General features: G+C 39.2%; 1 long non-coding RNA gene across 1 annotated transcript in view; it reads right to left on the bottom strand.

The window, feature by feature from the left end:
- LOC117980073 (uncharacterized) overlaps window positions 1-12,206 on the bottom strand; it is a 91,688-nt gene extending 79,482 nt beyond the window's left edge. Inside the window, exons 1-4 of the long non-coding RNA XR_008625234.2 lie at window positions 11,021-12,206; window positions 9,504-9,571; window positions 3,551-3,745; window positions 2,970-3,049 (exon numbers count right to left, since the gene is read on the bottom strand). This is a non-coding gene — a long non-coding RNA (uncharacterized LOC117980073). The remainder of the gene's footprint in view (window positions 1-2,969; window positions 3,050-3,550; window positions 3,746-9,503; window positions 9,572-11,020) is intronic.
- Between the last annotated feature and the right edge of the window lie 1,068 nt (window positions 12,207-13,274).

Genomic DNA, 13,274 nt, shown 5'->3' with positions numbered 1-13,274 from the left:
CTGGAGGAGAGAGGGAGAGGAATGGAGGAAGAATGAGAAAGTGAGCTAGGTCCCGAAGAGCTGTGCATCCAGATATGCCTAAGCAGACACAACCTCTTCTCAGTTATGGGAGTCAATAAACCCCCTCTTTGCTTAAGGTGGTTTTTTAAATTAGGCTTTTTGTCATTTATAATATAAAGAGTCTTAGCTAAAGTAATAGAAAATCAAAATAGATGATTGGGCTGACACCTTATATCCAATAAAGACTGCATTCCAGGTTGACATATAAGACTTAATACAGAATTTCCAAAGGAAATGTCTAAAGATTGTACAATTCTAAAACTCTCACAAGCAGCAAAAGAATAAAAGTGTAAGGAGTTGGTGACTGAACAAAAGGGAGTGTAGAGAAGAGAGCTGTTTGTGTGCCTTCAAGGTCTCTCCTAAGGAGGAGAGGTGAGGAGGTTCTCCTCTCTTCACTTTGTCAAGAGCTCTAGAGGGTCTTGGGAGAACTTGAATGTGTCCTTGGAATGTCAGAGAATTATGACTCTTACTTGAGATAACTAAAGGGCAAAAAAATGGCCCCAGTCCTGCCCTGAAAGTATATTAAGGAGATACTGGAAAGCTAGGGATGACAAGCATTCCTACAGTTTTAAGAGGCAGTGAAAAAATGAGTTTCTTGTGGGCTCTATACACACCAACTGGAAAAAAAAAATGTTCCTGTGAGTTATCTTTGGTCATGTTGGAAATGACTTCCTAGAGAGGCCAATAGCTTTTAAGAGAAAGAAAACAGAAGTGTTGCCAGACATCGAATACTTTGTTTACCCATGAGGGACGGAAGAAGGATGCAGGCAAACAACTGAAACGTCATGGATTTATACAAGCCAAGAGAATATCAGATGAAAAGTCCCAAGTGATGGGAAAATTCTGAAGAACCCTCAAGAATACCTATAAGAGGAAGGTTCAAATGTAAAACTCTGCCAAGAGAAAATGTGGGACCACTGTGAAATATTGGTCTAGTCGGACTTTCCTACTCCTTTACCTAGTTTTTTCCTTCCTGTGTTCCAGTGCTGGAGGGTTTAGAAACTTTGAGTAGCAAGATGGAAGAAAAGGAATAAATGCTCCAGTTCGGGGTTGGGGAGAAGTTGACTAGATCATTCCTTTCCTGAATCCAGGGAAGAGAAGAAATACAAACATTAATTTTAAATCAGAATGGAAATGTTGATTATTGCATTGGTATAGACATTTTAATTACAAACTGGAGAGCCGTTTGTATTACCTAATGGTGACCAGAAGAGTAATGGGATGTTTGGGCAGAGGAACAATGCAAGGACCAGTTCTACAGAAGACATTTAAAAGGACACAGGAGACAAGACTCAAATTATTTCTAATTGAATTCTATGAGTCTTGTTTACTTAATACAACCATTATACAGATAGAAGTATTAATGTAGCAAAAGCATTTGTTGATGTTAGATAAGGCATAATGGGAAAAAATACTTATACATTATTAGTAACTGTAAATTGACTCAGAAACAATAGAGCAATATATTCCAAAATTCACAAATTTGTCTATATATTTTTGGCCCAGTATTTCCATTTTGAAGAATGTGCTCCAGTAAAATTACAAAAAAAAGTGTAAATTATTACTTTGTAATTGACTTTACATATTAATTGCATCAGTGAATAGCAAAAAGAAAATAACCCAAATGTTCACTAACTTAGTAATGTCTATGTGTCAGTTATAATTTACATATTAGCATATTAACAAAATAGACTATTATGTAGCCAATTAAAAAGTGCATGTACACTTTGTCTACAAGTGAAAATGTGTGTAGAAGTGAATTTTTAATGAAAAAATAGTAAACATAGTATGATTATTCTGAACTAAAAAAATATGTAGTGCATAAATTTTAAAGCTCAAAAAGAAAAACTTCAACACTCAGTAGTTTCTTTCTTCTTGTTTTTGTTCAAGAACTAGTGCTATGGACTTACAATGCAGTACTAACATTCCTGGTTCCTGTTGAATATTTCTAAGCTAGAGCTCTACTTCAAAACTGAAGACCAGAGACATCTTGGTATTGCTCCATGTTCATATCTCATGAAACATGTTTTTTGGGGTATGTTTAAACTGTGCTGTGACTCTGCAAAAATAAGCCTTGAAAGCTGAAGGAGAAATGTTTCAAAGGGAAGGAAAGCCAGAAATATCTGTTTCCTAACTCAACAATACGACAACTTAGTTCATATACCTTGGAAGGAATGTGATTCCACTTTTTAAATGTGAAGTGTTCTAAAACTTTTTTAAATATTAAAACATATTAGAAAGACAAATATCACATGTTCTCACTCATATGTGGGAGCTAAACATGTGGTCTTCATGAAGACAGAAGGTAGATTGTGTAGATCGGCAGTCACCAGAGGATGGGAAGGAGAGCGGGGAGGGGATGATGAAGGCAAAATAAAGAACACAGTTGTGTTTATTACCACTGAGGTGTATATGCAAAATGGTAAAGATGGCAAATTATATATGTATATTTTACCTCAATAAAAATATAAACAGGGCTTAAAACCTAGATGATGGGTTGATAGGGGCAGCAAACCACTATGGCACACGTATACCTATGTAACAAACCTGCACATTCTGCACATGTATCCTGAAACTTAAGGTAAATTAATTAAATTAAATTAAATAAAACAAACATATATATGTCAAATATATCAGTTTGAGATAATATTAGGAGCAAGTGTGTATATAATCCTTCCTCAGATTAATACATTTTAATTCATCATTCAAATCCTAGTTTGAAAAATCGGGCTACTTCTCCATTTTAGCACCTGAGGAAGCAACAAGAGTGCACTCCCAGCAACAGAAGGCAGAAAAATGTGCCTCTGTTGTTTCTCCCTCAAAATAAGTCTGCGCTAGGAAAGAGTTTACTTCTAGGACTGTAATAGTCATCCTATATGGCAATGACCACGGTTCCCACCAGGACTTACCATGTGGTTTGGCTGCGTCCTCACTCAAACCTCATCTTGAATTGCAGTTCCCATAATCCCCATATGTAGTGGAAGGGACCCTGTGGGAGGTAGTTTAATCATGAAGGTGGTTACCCTCATGCTGCTCATGCTGTTCTCATAATAGTGAGTGAGTTCTCACAAGATCTGATGCTTTTATAAGTGGCTTACCCCTTCGCTTGGCACTCATTCTCTCTCCTGCCACCCTGTGAAGAGGTGACTTCTGCCTTGACTGCAAGTTTTCTGAAGCCTCCCCAGCCATGGGGAACAGTAAGTCAATTAAACCTATTTCCTTTATAAACTACCCAGTCTCAGGCAGTTCTTTATGGCAGCGTGAGAATGGACTAATACAACTTATAAAGAAAACCTAAAAGAAAAGCAAATGAAGCCCTCATCTCTCACTGGGACCATTTGAGCAAAAGATATAGGACCTATAAGTTGCCACATTCTCTGATACATATAGCTCTTCACTTCTAAAGCTAAACAGAATCCTCTAAAACATGATAACCATGTAATCAATTGTTTTTTGAAAAACCTTTAAGAATTTGTTTTTATTTACTCACCTCAAGGTTTTTACAAAACTTCCAGTATATGGGAGATCCAGGTTCCCAGCTTTCTTCCCTTATTCTTGTTCAATACAGGTACACAGCATGACCTCAAGTATCATGCAATTTGTTCACGCTTTTCTTCCGGTGTACCATGGAAGCCTTGACTGAGGCAATGACAGAGCACCTTTACATCTCACTCCTTCACTGTGTCTAGAATAGAGTCCACCAAAGTGATTATGACATAGACCAGTTTACTCCTTTTGAAATCAAAACTATGACAGACCTAGAGGTTTTTCTCAAGGATTCGGCAGACAGGGAAGTAAAAATAGTTTTCTTGATGATTTGAAGTTTCTTAAAGCAAAGTGACCAATGTTGGTTTTTGTATTTCTAGGAATGACTTTTCCCACAATTCCTCCACCAGGATTGAAAACTGGACTTGAAACCTAACTCTTCTGTCTGGTTTCTGCCCACTTGGCTAGCCCTATTCTTGTAAGCAGATACTTTGCTGTATCCTCAACCCTTGATGTGCTCCCGATTCCACACCTACCCAGCCTATTTGCTGCTACCCAGTTGACTTTGAGTATTTTCACAGCCTGAGATTATTGTTACTTTATCCCACCTAATTGATTGTATACAGTATTAACTAGGGCAATTTAAGACCCAAAGCATAATTTTGCTTACACACAAGAAGTTTATTTCTTTCTCAGGTAATAGTACAGGAATATTACTCTAGGCCTGTGGGGAAAGTGATTATTCTTTATATCATCATTTATGGATCTAAGCTGATAGCATGTAGCTCAAACCCAAGAATTTTGGGGCACGTACTGTTTTCTCACTAGGTTGAAATGCAGTTTCCCATGGCCAGACCACCAATAAACTAAGAAAAGTAAAGTAATCTGCCCACTACCATACCCAAAACACATTGGTAGAGCTGGGCTAAGATATGGGCAATAAAAATTACCATTCAAAACAGAGATTAATGTGAAACACACATCAGTCATAGGTCCGTAGCAATGAGAGAATCTACTGGGCAAACATTGTGAAGACTCCTTCCCAGGAAGTAGAAGAAATATCATTGTTCACCATGGCTCTTGGCTTTGCACTTTGAAAGTTACTTCCTTGGTGATTTAATCCTATGGCCACATTTAAGTGAGTGTTAGGCAGTGTGCCCTCACTGCAAGCTGTTCAGATTTTGCAACACATTGTCTTACGATGCTAGGTTTGTTTTAGAGAGGAAATAGGCAAAGGCTTTTCAAGCCAGTCTCATGATTACTTTGGCAATACGATTCCCTTAGAAACCCATGATTTCTAATCAATTTGCTGATTTCTAATCAATTTCACTGAGCTCCATTTGCCTGACTACACCCAAAATTATTTCAGAGACATAGTTTTAAATCTCTTTATTTTTTGAGCACTTGCCTTTAACTTAATGGCAGCTTCTTTGATGCATGTGAAATAATGGGCGAAGATGAAAACTATATTCTTGTTGTGATCTTAGCCATAGGGCTGAGTTCCTTCGGTTAATGAGAAGCATTGGTATGTATTTTGCCTCTAAGCCTTTTTCAGTCTTATCTCCTACAGTTTTAGGACTAGAAGTATTTGGCTTTTCTAACACTTTGATAGCTTTAATTTCTTCTGGAAAATCAGCCAATACCTTCCTGAACTCATTTTTTTCTTACAATATTGTTAAAGCAGTAACAGTCAACAAACACTAAAATGTAGGCTCTTTCTAAGCTCTCCTATACTACAGATGCAGAAGATACATAGTATTTTTTCAGTTATTGTAGACAAAACTTACTAAATAGCTTACCTCAGCATAGCATGAATAGGCTGCTTTTCTAGCATTTATTATCTAATTCTTTATCTCCTGACACCCAAATACTAACCTAATGCCATATAGGTCAGGATTTTGTTACAGCACCAGATTTCAAACTGCTTGTTCTTTTTCCACTGCAAAAGGATCTGCTAATACTCATAAGAAGCTTCTTGGGAGGCCGAAGCAGGAGGATCGATTGAGCCATGGAGTTCGAGACCAGCCTGGGCAACACGGCAAAACCCCATCTCTACTACAAATACAAAAATTAGCAAGGTGTTGTGGTGCATGCCTGTAGTCCCAGCTATGTGGGAGGCTGAGGTGGGAAAGATCACCTGAGCTGGGGAAGTAGAGGTTGCAGTAAGGTGAGATTACACCACTGAACTCCAGCCTGGACCACCCAGTGGGATCCTGTCTCAAAAAAAAAAAAAAAAAAACCAGAAATTATTATAATAAAAGAGAAAACATGATACGCACCACTGATTAGGTACTACCAGTTCTCTAGCAGTTGAGCTGAGGAAGAGAGATCATATTCAGCTATGGCTTTCAGGAGGACTTAAAGCGTTAGAGATTAGAGGGAGGCACTCAGACTCAGGGAAATGTGAAGTATATATTAGAAACACACATTAAAACATATGGGGCTCAAAAGTCGGAGACAAGGTTGGGAAAGCAGGCTTAAGTCAGGTCACAAGTCACACCTGATGGACTCTAGTGTAAATCATACTCCTCTACGTCTGGAGTATCCCCCTTTTAGATCAAGATGGCAGAATGATCATTTGAGTTTATAGTCTCTCTTTTCTAAGACTCCATCTAAATTATAAAAACAAAATGAAAATAACAGAAGGGAAAATAACAAGAGATGAGTAAATTCAATAAATATTTGGAAAACTGAAAGCAAATGAAAGAATTCTGACTGATGAAGTAGAAAGGGCCAAAAAGATGATTTGTACAATAAGGTTTCCCCCCAAGATTGAATGAGCTACCTGGAAAACACCAAGACTGCCTGTGTGAGTGTTAGCTTCTAGAGCATAAGATGAACGGTGGGGAGAGGTTGGAAGAGAAAATTGTTGCAGAATATCATAGTGGTTAAAAACAGTTTTTCTGGCCAGAGAACATGGGTGTGAATCCCAGTTCTGCCACTTACTAGTTGTGAGGTCTTAGACAAGTTAATTAATCTCTCTGAGACTTTTCTTATTTGTAAAATGTACTAACGATAACACTACTACCTTCTGAAAGAGCAATAGTGAGGACTGAATTAATACTTACCAATCATTTAGAATGGTGCTTGGTGCACTGTTAGTGATTAATTAATGTTCATTAATAATTTTTATTATAATTCCTTATAATTTTGATTTCAAAAATATTTACAAGTTTCCTTTCCCCATCTCCCCTACCCCAGCAGCCTCTGGTAACCACTGTTACCCAACAGACTTGTCCAGGTTCTTGGCATGTTGAACAAAGAATTGAACAAAATGCACAAAGTAACAAAAGAACAAAGCAATGAAAGACAAAGCAAAAGAAGAATGGAGTAAGGAAAGCACAGATTTATTGAAGACCATTCACAGACTGGGAGCGGGCTTAAGCAAGGGGTTCAAAGCCTCTCCAATTGGGGTTTTCTGTTTTGGGGGATTTTTTTTTTTGTTTTTTGAGACAGTCTCACTCTGTCACCCAGGCTAGAGTGCAATGGCATGATCTCTCCTCACTGCAACCTCTGCCTCTGGGGTTGAAGCAATTCTCCTGTCTCAGCCTCCCAAGTAGCTGGGATTAGAGGCGCCCACCACCACGCCCGACTAATATTTTTGTTTGTTTTTGGTTTTTGTTTGCGTTTTTTTGGGGTTTTTTTGTTTTTTGTATTTTTAATAGAGACGGGGTTTCACCATGTTGGCCAGGCTGGTCTCAAACTCCCGACCTCAAGTGATTCACCTGCCTCAGCCTCCCAGAGTGCTGGGATTACAGGTGTGAGCCACTGAGCGCGGCCCCAATTAGGGTTTTTATAAAGCCAAAAGAACTTGGAAACACCCCTAGGTACCCTTTAGAAGCCTCCAATTGGCTACACCCTATGAAGGATTGGCCTGTGACCAATCAGAGGCTGAAGTGGAGGCTTAGCTCATGGTCAAGCAGAGGCTAAAGTGGAAACTTCTGTCTTTTTATCACAGGAATGAGGATGTGGCCTGCATGCTGCCTGATCTTGCCTAGAACCAGCTGCACCTGCTGTTCTCTTGCTTATGCAAACTGGCTGCACCTGCTGTTCCTTTGCTTATGCCCCAACCCTTAGCTATCCTAATTCCCTGTTCTCCTGTCTCACTATTACTGTATTCTCTACTTCTAAATAAAAATAAAACAAAATACAAACCATTTGCATGTATTATAATCATGATTTGTTATTTCAAGCTATGTTTAAAATGTAAAGCCCATTACAGTAGGATAGATGAGAAGAAAGAAGGGTCTGAACAAAGACAACAGCAGAGAACATGCAGAAGGGGAATGAAGACTTCAGCCTGGACTCTCATTAGGTGGTTGTCCAGGATAACATGAAGTCTCATGTGAAATATATTGGAAAAGAACAAGATTCAGTCAAGTACCCAAGGTGCCTGACTGCTGAAACGACACTGTAATTTAAAAAGCAAAGACAAGTTTATCACACTGTGAGATCCTTGAGGGCAAGGACCAAGTTCTATTCAAATCTTTGTCAAAAACCAGATTTTTGATAGGCTTATTTTAGTACCCATTGATCTTAATTATAGTTCACCTGCCGGGAGTTAAGGTCCCTCCTCAACAGTAAAGAGAATGACAGGCACAGGGGTAGCAGCACATAGAGAAGGGCCTGACTTTCAAATGAACTCTGGAGAGCGCTCATCACCTCCAGTACACAGCAGATCTTACTGAGATGGCTGGGTCAGAAATCTCGGAGGGACCCCAGGATGCCCACAACTCAGAAAGGATAGGTAAAACCAAAGGACCTGGGGTCCCAATGTGCAGCACGTTTCCTCTTCGAGTACACACCAGATACATTCTGACTGCCTTATCCTTGGAGTCAGAAGGAGGAGTGTCTGAGGTCTCTTTTCTCTCATCCTAAAAACAAGACGTAGAGCAGGCCTTGGCCATATGCTGTATGCCTCCCCTAAGTGAGCAGTAAGAGATTGTCACAAATCTGCTATGTTCAACATCTGCATTTGAATAAATGAATGTTATTATCTCTCAAGGTGACTGCTCTGAATGTATAAATTCTAAAGTATTTCAGAAACCTCCAACATTACAGTCACACCATGATAAAATCTGGCAGGTCTGATGACAAGGAATGGTGTTTGTTGCATATTTAAAAGATTGCAGACAGTTCTACATTAAAGGTTCTTTCTGTGGGTGAGGGGGCTGTGGATGGGGGACATGCCAGGATATGTATAGAGCTTAATTTCACTTGGTGGGATTATAGCTAATTTTTGTCTTTTTCTTTATACTTTTTTTCTAGCTTCTTAATTTTCTGTAACAAAACTATATTACATTTTTAAAGAGACAATAACAAAAGCCATTAACTTTTTCAAAACTAAATATATATATACATATGTATACATATATACATATAGCAACAAGACAGTTGCTAGTACACATCTCCCTAACAGAGTTACATTAGTCTACATGGGGTTTTACTGATAATTGACATAGTTACCCTAATCTATGCATTCTTTGACTATGTTGCATGTCTAACATGTTCCAGTGACCATTCAATTGTGGATTACAGAGAACTGTCATTGTCCAAGTTAGAGGCAAGAATTTCAGTCCTGTGGGAAGCATCCAAGAAGTTCTTTAGCACAGATAGGTTTAGGAATAAAACTGGAGATCTTTTGAGTGGTTCTCATTTTTATAAGCTTGGTCCTGAACTTATCTGCCCCTTAGTTATTTTTAGAATTGATTTCATGCTCAGGTCAATCATTTCACAGTGAAGAATATACAATTTCTCAAACTGCCTTCTTTCCAAATTTTATGACTAGAGTTCAGCCTGAGTTCACATAATCAGCTGATGAACATCACTCAATGGAGCATATTAACTAGAATTGTTGTCTCCATCTGGGTCTCTTCCAAATGGTCTTGTCAAATGCTATCAGGTCATTTGCATATATTAGAGAATATGTTATATCAGCCTCCACTTAAGTTACTCACAGATTGTCCTTGACCCTTCTCATGGCTCTTCTCTCTTGTAGGTGGTATTACTGGTAACATAATTTGCTCTGACAAAAGCAAATAAAGGAAATTTTAGACCTTTATTATTCAACTGGATAAAACTGAAGGTTCAGAAGTGATTGCAAATATTGCCAACCAGGTGAAAATTATTTCCATTCTCAGCTGAACGCTATTACCTTCAAATCAAAAGTAATCAGTTTAATGTAAGTCTTACCTAAGTCTATTAAACCTTTTCTAGGCCTACCAAAGCATAAAAATGCTGAATATTTTAATGTCCTCAGATTAAAGTATCCCCATCTCTGAATATTTTGAAGTTTTAAAAAGAAATCACTAAAAGGTGACCAGCAGCATTTATTCTTACTAAAAAGAATGGATGAGATGGCATGGAATATAGTAACAGCCCCACAGCTTGTCTCCCTGTCTCTTGTTTTTTATATTCTCTCCTTCACAGAGCAATTTTTTCAAACTATCAATTAGATCATGTATTTCTCCTACTTAAAATCTCCAGTAGGTTTTTTACTGCACCAGAATAAAATCACCACTTGTTAGCATGCTCTCTGAAGTTCTGACCTGTCCACATGCTCAGCTCACCTGGCCTGCCCCCCTCAAACCTCTCCCACTCTCTCCTGTCATTAGGTTGCAGCCACTGAACTTTTCCCCAAAACTCCAACATACTAAGCTTGCTCCTTTCTTAGGAACTTTGTTCTAATTTTTTCTCCTTTTTTTGCTTCATATCTTTGCTTGACTGCCTCCATATTATTCCTGTCTCACACCTTCAAAGAAAATTCTGATGACTGTGTTTTTCATCTGCTTTGTTTACTATGTATCCTCAGAGCCCAGAATAATGGCTAGAACACAGGAAAACTCAGGAAAATTTTCATTGAATGAAATAGGTCTTCCCTGCCTACCCAACGCAAAGCAGCTTGTAGTCTTCTTCCCTCCTTCCCATTAATTTCTCTTTCATTTTCTTCCTGTATTTTTTTCATAGCACTCAGCTCCCAGGACTACCCTCTTTATTTGTATAACTGGTTATTGGCAAGTCTCAATACAGTAGGGTAAAAAATCAATTTTTTAAATTTGCTTATACTGCATGGAATATACTTTTCCTATTTCTTATGACTATTCACCAGAAACATTCTGGGGAGATAAGCAACTTTCTGGTCTTTTTTGTTATTAAAATTTCAAAACACCAATCTTATACGTAAATGAAAGCTGTACAGCTACTTTCTTTTTTCTAGGTTTTCATGCCTCTGGGATTGGGATTAGAGGAAGAAAGCAAAGAAAGGACATTTTTTTACTTCACTGTTCACGGTGTAATCGTGTGCCTGACGGCTGTAGCTACTAACTTGGCTTACATTGACTGGCCACTAAGGGACTCTAGGAGTAAGAATCTAAATGCTGAGTCTCTCAAAGGCATAGAGAGAATTTCAGAGGGCCTTACCATGACATGGGGATTAAACACCAGTTCTGCCCAATTCTCATCATGAAATCCTTACCCCATGCCTCTTTGTGTTTGGTGTCCCCTTGCCTAGGGGACAGTCTTCCTGGGTAAGATCAGCAAGATAACTCTTCAGTCACATTCCATTTGATCCTTTGAATCCTCTGGGGTCCTTACCCACCAAATGGATGGAGTTCAGCTGCTGAGTCACTGCCTTTCTCAGAACTCGGTTGTCCAACCACAATTCCCTTTCCCCTACTCACGTAGGGATAGGGCTATATTGGCAAAATGCCGCCCGAACAGCCTGCTGACAGTAAACCAAATATTAGTTTCTCTCACCTTCTTGAAGGCATTTACAGTCTTTGTAAGCTTTTCTCCTAGATTTTCCCTTTCCTGTTCCTGCTCAGATTCTAAGAATGAAGTGCATCCTTCTCCTTTTCTTCATCAGGTGAAGTGGGATTTACCCATTACCATATATTCACCACCAGGTCACTGACGAGAGACTCCAGTGAATCTCTTTCCCTCTGCATTCCTCTCCTTGTACAGACTAGAGGGTCACACTGTGTAAAGCCTAACATAGCCCTGCAAAGAGATCTGGCCCCAGCAGTGAGCACAAACTCGGTAATTCTCTTTAGAGTGAGGTGGTAATCAGTGCCTCTTGGTTTCAGCCGTGGTCCTAGTGGCTAATTATGGAAGAACAGGAATAGTCTCACAACATCCTGTAACATTGGCTTACCTGTATATTATATGCCACCCATAACCATAAAGACACCAGGATTTACGTTCCTTGAAGGTAATGACTATGGGTCCCTCTCTGTGGAAGAATAGTGAATAGAAGACAGAAATCACTCAATATGTGGAATGACTGATATGGTTTGGCTGTGTTCCCACTCAAATCTCATCTTGAATTGTAGTTCCAATAATCCCCACATGTCATGGCAGGAACCCAGTGGGAGGTACTTGAATCATTGCGGTGGTTTCCCATATGCTATTCTCATGATAGTGAATAAATTCTCACATAATCTGATAGTTTTATAAAGGAGCTTCCCCCTTCACTCAGCTCTCATTCTTCTCCTTCCTGCCACTATGTAAGAAAGATGTGTTTGTTTCCCCTTTGGTCATGATTGTAAGTATCCTGAGACCTTCCCAGCCATGCAAAACTGTAGATCAATTAAACCTCTGTCCTTTATAAATTACACAGTCTTGGGCAGTTTTTTATAGCAGCGTGAGAACAGACTAATACAGTAAGTTGGTACTAGAGGTGGGGTGCTGCTATAAGGATACCTAAAAATGCAGAAGTGACTTTGGAATTGTACAACAGCCTGTGAAAGCAGCCGAGAGGGGGGTTGTACCATGCAAAGCCACAGGAGCAGAGCTTCCCAAGACTGTGGGAGCCCACCTCTTGCATCAGCATTACATGGATGTGAGACATGGAGTTAAAAGAGATTATTAAGGTGCTTTAAGATTTAATTACTGCCCCACTGGATTTCAGACTTGCATGGGCCTATAGCTCCTGTTTTTGACCAATTTCTCCTATTTAGAATGGGTGCATTTACCCATTGCCTATACCCTCATTGTATCTAGGAAGTAATTAACTTGCTTTTGATTTTACCGGCTCATAGGTGGAAGGGACTTGCCTTGTCTCAGATGAGACTTTGGACTTGGACTTTTGAGTTAATGCTGGAACGAGTTAAGACTTTGGGGGACTGTTTGGAAGGCATGATTGTGTTTTGAAATGTGAGGACATGAGATTTGGGAGGGGTCGGGGGCATAGTGATGTGGTTTGGCTGTGTCCCCACCCAAATCTCATCTTGAATTGTAGTTCCCACAATCCCCACGTGTTGTGGGAGGAATGTAGTGGGAGGTAATTGAATCATTGTGGCGGTTTCCCCCATGCTATTTTCATGATAGTGAGCAAACTCTCATGAGATCTGATGGTTTTATAAGGCGCTTCCCCATTTACTTCTGCCATCATGTGAAAAACGATGTGTTTGCTTCCCCTTCTGCCACGATTGTAAGTTTCCTGAAACCTTCTCAGCCACGCAGAATTGTGAGTCAATTAAACTTCTTTCCTTTATAAATTACCCAGTCTCAGGCACTTCTTTATAGCAGCATGGGAATGAACTAATACAATGACTGACTGACTGGAAAAATTCAAACATTTTCTTATGACCAATACAATTTGCTAGAGCAATTAGAAGATCACACCTCAAAAGTATTCAGTACATTCATACTGTTTTTCAAAACATTTAACTTGTTCAAAACTCACTCCACCTTCTGACCAATAAACTTCTATTCAACTTCTTATGCAC

The sequence above is a fragment of the Pan paniscus genome, chromosome 3 (genome assembly GCF_029289425.2).
Source record: "Pan paniscus chromosome 3, NHGRI_mPanPan1-v2.0_pri, whole genome shotgun sequence".
In the NCBI taxonomy this organism is placed as follows: Eukaryota; Metazoa; Chordata; class Mammalia; order Primates; family Hominidae; genus Pan; species Pan paniscus.
Note: the sequence above shows the minus strand (reverse complement) of the source record. Positions and strands in the feature narration are given on the sequence as shown.